We start from the raw sequence: 5,819 nt of genomic DNA on the forward strand, positions 1-5,819 counted from the left end.
AGTCTCTCTAGCTAGAGACTCCTTTTGTAGCAAACCTGACAAACTCTGAACCATGTTTTTCAATTCAGAAATATCAGAATCTTGAAATTGCTGCTGTTGAGGCACATAGGGAGGCTTTTGATACTGTTGCTGCTTATGAGGGGGCAGATAGTTTTGCTGCTGCTGCGGTCTCGGATTAAGAACATTCTGGTTATTCCACATCAAATTGGGGTGAACATTGGAGGGATCGGGATAAGTACCAGTCTGCCTAAAGTGTTGAAAGGCAGCACATGTTTCATTCGAACTGGTACAAAATTCCGAAACATGTCCCTCTCCTCCATATCTTTTGCATGTAAAGGGACCGTCTGAAACTGCAGTAACTTTATACATCCCACCTTTTTGGGATCCTCCAAAATCTAGCTTGTCAAATTTTGCAGTAAGAGCCTCTATTGCAGCTACAACAGGAGATTCAGCTGAACTTCTCTGATTTCCTCTAGAATTCCCATGCTCAGCTTTATGGGTGGCCATATCTTCAATAATATTCCACCCCTTAGTTTCCCCAACATTCTCCTGGAATCTGCCATTAGCTGCAGCATCCAGGATAGCCCTCTGATCATCATAAAGCCCATTATAGAATTGATTACACAGGCACCATTGTTCGAACCCATGGTGCGGAATAGATCGCACCAACCTCTTGAAACGGACCCATGCCTCATGAAAATCTTCATCAGGACCCTGTTTAAAGCTTGTGATCTGAGCTCTAATCGCATTGGTCTTCGATGCAGAGAAATATTTATTATAAAATGCTAGGGCCAGCGAATTCCAATCAGTAATACCATTGGCAGCTCGATCCAGATCTCGGTACCACTCCCTAGCAGCATCACGAAGCGAGAATATGAACATTGTCTCTTTTACCTGGTCCTGGGTCACACCTGCTGGTGGGGGTATAGAACAATAGTAGTCAATGAATATCTCCATATGTTTAGCTGCATCTTCATTTGCAGCTCCCCCAAATTGGTGTCTCTCAACCAAGTTAATTTAGGCCGGTTTCGGTTCGAATTTTCTATCCGTCCCAGCTGGCAACGCGAATCCCTTATAGAGATTCTCAGCTTTTGGCTCGGAGTGACTGGCTATACTTGCTTCTTCAGCCATATCTGGAGATGTAATGGTCTCAGCTGAAGAAGTATAAATAGGAGACAAAGGTGGATCCTCCTCAAATAACTCGTTCTCGTAGTAACTGGACATAGTACTCAGCTCTTCCTCTGTCGGCAATACTCTAGATGATCGTCTCAACTCGCGCAAAGTCCTTTCGATCTCAGGATCTAACGGTCGTAATTCACCACGCTGTGACCTGCGCATAAGAAGAAACTACAAGTAGAATATGAGAATAGTTTAAGGAACAGATGTCCCTTAAACCAAGAAAAAGGACTAAAATAAGAACAACTACAAGTTAAACAGTTGCCTCCCCGGCAACGGCGCCAAAATTTGATACCGTCGTTTAGTATCAAAAATAATATTTATAACCTAAATACTACTAACAGAAGCTAGTGGCAGTCAGGGTCGTACCACAGAAAGGCGATGCAATTAATAGTTCTAATCTCAATCTAAAGTAACAGTTGTGAGGGGGTTTGATTTGAATAGTTCTATAACTAAAGGCAATAATATTAAAACTAAACTAAAGTAAATAAATGAGTGATTTAAAAAACTGGATGAAATCAAATATTAAAAGGATGCTAAGATGGTCGGTTCACTGTAGTTTCGACTGCAGTATCCTAAGTAAGTCCGAAATAATCACGTAATGCGGGAAAATAAGAAGTCCTCTCGGTCCATTCTTAACAGGTAGCATCTTTTGATCTAGCTACAGGTCCCTAATATCACTAGTACTGACTCTCGCCCTGAAAAGTGATTTAAAAGTCTAAATTAACTTATCTCTCGATCTTATTAATTTAGTCGTCTTAATTAAGTAGTCTATTTCCCTACCCTATCTTTCGATCTATCGGGTCGGTCAATTCCTAAGCATTCAACTAGTCGCGTGCACTCGATTCGTCAAATATAGCAATTAAATTAATTAAGACGGAGCTGATCTCACGTGAGCCGGTCGATCGACCAGGTAAGGCAGTCGATCGACCATGACGCGACTCAGGTCTACGAAATCTACGCCGCCTACATTACAGGTCCCCTACATCTTAGCACGAAGGGTTTAGCTACTCATACTGGAAATAAAAACAGAAACAAAAATAACAAATAAAGCAAACGAATTCATAATTAAATTAACTAAATAAATAACTAACATGAAATGATAATTTGGCTTTGGGAAATCTAAACTAGCAATTCTAAACTACGAAAAAATTAGGGCAACGAAATTGAACAAAGGAACAGAGAATACCGTAAAGAAGAATTGAAGAGTAAAGATCAAACCCAATGCAAAAGAAAAATTTATTGACGGAAAATTAATCTAAACTAATGAAATAATCAAAAGTTCAACTTCTCTGTGTATTGAACCCTAATTAATTCTATCCCCCTAGCAGTAGGAAGGAGTTACGTTATATAGAAGTGTCACATAACTTTTATTCCCAAAACCTAATTACAATGGGCTTCGGAATTCTAATTTTATCTTGCGCGTCAGATCGTGGGGTGGTCGATCAACCACTGAGACCAGTCGATCGACTGCTCCTCTTTCTGCGCATTTCAAGATTCGACAGTCTATAGACCATGTAGGTCAGTCTATAGACCACTGTAGGTGGTAATCCGCTTCTAATTTCTCCATAAATCTATTTCCAGGCCTTGAAATGCGCGCCAAGTTCATTTCTTGAGTAAATACTTCATGTCAAATAATATGCCAAGTACTCGGGGACGGATTCGGCTCGATTTCTGCTAGATTCTTCACATTTCTGCAATATTACACAAAAACACGAAAGTAGACGGAAATAGGGAAAATAATAGCATAAACTACACAAATGAGCTCTGAAATGCGTGTAAAATATGGTGTAAAACATCATATTTAGGACACGCATCAAGTTCAATGATGATGTGACCAATATTTGAGCATATTTAGTCGTCGAATTAGCCTCGTTCCTATGCTTTTTAGTGCATAATTGGGTCATTTACTATCTTTAGTCCTTTGTTTTGCATATTATTTGAGGTTTTGTTTCCTTGGTAGGAGATGAGTGCAAACCATGCATTTTCATGGCAAAATGGAGCTAAATTGATTGAATCTAATGACCAAGCATCAAAGTGAAGACAAGACTAGAAGGCCTATGTAAATAATGTAGTAGATGGGCAATGATGAAGAAGATCCTTGCATCTTCGACAAGATCCTTGAGGATTGTTGGAAGAAGAAAAGAAGAAAAGAGGAAGAAGCTTGCTGGACTACAATCCGCCCGTCGCAGTCTAAGGACGCTCGTCGAAGACCTCCACAATCCGAGCATCCCACCACCCTGTCCGCTCGTCCTGCACCACCACAATCCGCTCGTCCCGACCCCTTGGCTTCTCGGATTTCTGCCCAGTACAACACGTCTCTTCCTTGTTCCACTCGAGATGCGCATATTCCTTCTTCCTTCGAGAGGAGCATTTCCTCAAGTTTTCTTAAGGGTCTTAATCGTCATTTAAGCCCTAAGTAACCCTAATTTATGTACCTAATCCTCACTATAAATACCCCATTGTACTAATTAGATTAGGACCAATCCTTAATATTATTTATATCCTTCTTATGCAATCTTAATCTCATCTTAATTTTGTAATCAACCTTTAATTAAGCATTAATACAAATATCATTTCCTTAATTTCTCTATTGTTCATCATTTATTTTGGGTAATTGAAGATTATTTGGGTATTAATGGGAGATTGACAACCTTCCATCAATCATCAAGTACTTCTATTTTTCTTTGCTTATTATTTTGGAATCATCATTAGGTATAATTCTCTTAACCCTTATTTTAATTATTGTTAATCATTAACATTCATTCATCATGTTTTGCTTTGTTAATATGTTTGACAACCTTGTTAGCATGTTAAACTTGATAATGAGTGAGTAGTTTCCTTAGCTAGGGTTAATGGGGAATTAGGGGAAACCAACATGGGGGATGATTCATGTTTAATCTAATATGTTCACATAATTTATTTGCTTGCTTGGTGTGGTCTCAACTTATGCACATGTTATGTTTGATGAAATGCGAGCCTATGAATCCTTGCGCTTTTTACCCATCACTTACCTTTTCAATGAGACTTGTAAGACATAAACCAACTCGAGTCTCATCAGACCATGCATATAGTTGAGTAAGGAGGATTAAGTCGACATGTAGGTGTTGTACAATCTAATCGATTCGGCTCCGGGACCCAAACCTTCCTAGGATTGTAAGATATAAACCAACTCGATCCTATCACAATAATAATTGCTTGCTTATAATTTGAGAATATGTTTGTATGATCAATTCCCATGAATCCCCTATGAACGCATGACACCCTAGTGCTTTTAATCAATTGTTTACATCTCATTTCGATCATCTTGCTTGTTTATTTACATTGTTATTTAGTCTAGTGATCTTCTTATCTCAACCCAAATTGTGACACCCTTAGCCACCACTACTTGCAATCGAAAATCCTACATCAATACCCGTCCCTTGGGATCCGACCTTTACTTACCTCTTTACTAATAGTAGAGTAGTTTGTGAAGTTATAAATATTGTTTTGGTCTAGGTGCTCCTAACGACAAGTAACCGAAAACGATAGTCCGACCAAAAATGGCGCCATTGCCGGGGACGGTGTTAAATTGATTTGATTTTCTTTGATTGTTCTTAGTTGTGTCTTTATTTGCCTTGGGGAAGTAAAACTCTTCAAGGTTCGTTCTAATTGTTTTCAAGTTGTTTGATATTTTGCATGTCTAGAAGATCACAAGGTAACTTGTTACCCATTGATCACGAAATTGAAAGAACTTTGACAACCAATAGAAGACTTGCTAGAAATACTTTGAGAGGTATTGGTTAGATTGTGGATATTCAACCAAACAATATTAAGTTCATCAACCCATTTGCAAGAGAAGGAGAGGAGATCCCAACACAAAACCCACCACAAAATCAACCCACAATGCCTAAATTTTCATCACATTCTATACTAACCGAGGAGAACCTACCCAATGGTACTCCCACACCACAACACTTGACCGGTAATTTCATTGCAAAATCCGCATTTATCCAATTAGTCGAAAGAAGTCAATTTGGGGGGATGCCTAGTGAAGACCCTCATTCTCATATGGTGACTTTTTGTAACTATTGTAATGCAATTTCACAAACCGGAGTTACTCATGACCAAATTCGATGGGTCTTATTTCCTTTTTCTTTGATTGGTACCGCGAAACAATTGTTAAAGAGCCTTGATAAGGCTACTCTTGGTATTGACTCTTGGAAGAAATTGGCTCTTGCTTTCTACAAAAAGTACTACCCTCCGGAAAAGACTAACATGCTAAGTGCCCAAATCACGGGGTTTAAACAAAGGGACGAAGAATCTTTGTATGAAGCTTGGGAGCGATTCAAAGGAATTTGTCTCTCATGTCCTCATCATGGACTTAGCGAGGGGTTCTTGGTACAACAATTTTGGAATGGTCTTTATGAAGACTCCCGAAACATTCTCAACATAGGATCAAATATTATGTTCACCGAAGTTGACGATAATCAAACATGGAACAAGATTGAGGAAATGGCGGTCCATAACTCACAATATAGTAGACCTCGGAAGGCTACTAGAGGAGGAAAGCATGAAGTGGACTCCATTACTCAATTGGGTGCTCAATTTAGTGCTCATATTAATACCATTAATTTGAAGTTTGAGAAGGCTATGGCTAAACT

At 39.0% G+C, this 5,819-nt stretch overlaps 2 non-coding genes across 2 annotated transcripts; one reads left to right on the forward strand and one right to left on the reverse strand.

The window, feature by feature from the left end:
* The first annotated feature begins 640 nt into the window (after positions 1-640).
* Positions 641-747, forward strand: LOC141603991 (small nucleolar RNA R71). The gene has a single exon (XR_012525821.1). It is a non-coding gene; the product is annotated as a small nucleolar RNA R71 (small nucleolar RNA).
* A 4,686-nt stretch (positions 748-5,433) lies between these two features.
* On the reverse strand, positions 5,434-5,540 carry LOC141603241 (small nucleolar RNA R71). The gene has a single exon (XR_012525132.1). It is a non-coding gene; the product is annotated as a small nucleolar RNA R71 (small nucleolar RNA).
* Positions 5,541-5,819: the final 279 nt, after the last annotated feature.

The sequence above is a fragment of the Silene latifolia genome, chromosome 9 (genome assembly GCF_048544455.1).
Source record: "Silene latifolia isolate original U9 population chromosome 9, ASM4854445v1, whole genome shotgun sequence".
Taxonomy (NCBI): Eukaryota; Viridiplantae; Streptophyta; class Magnoliopsida; order Caryophyllales; family Caryophyllaceae; genus Silene; species Silene latifolia.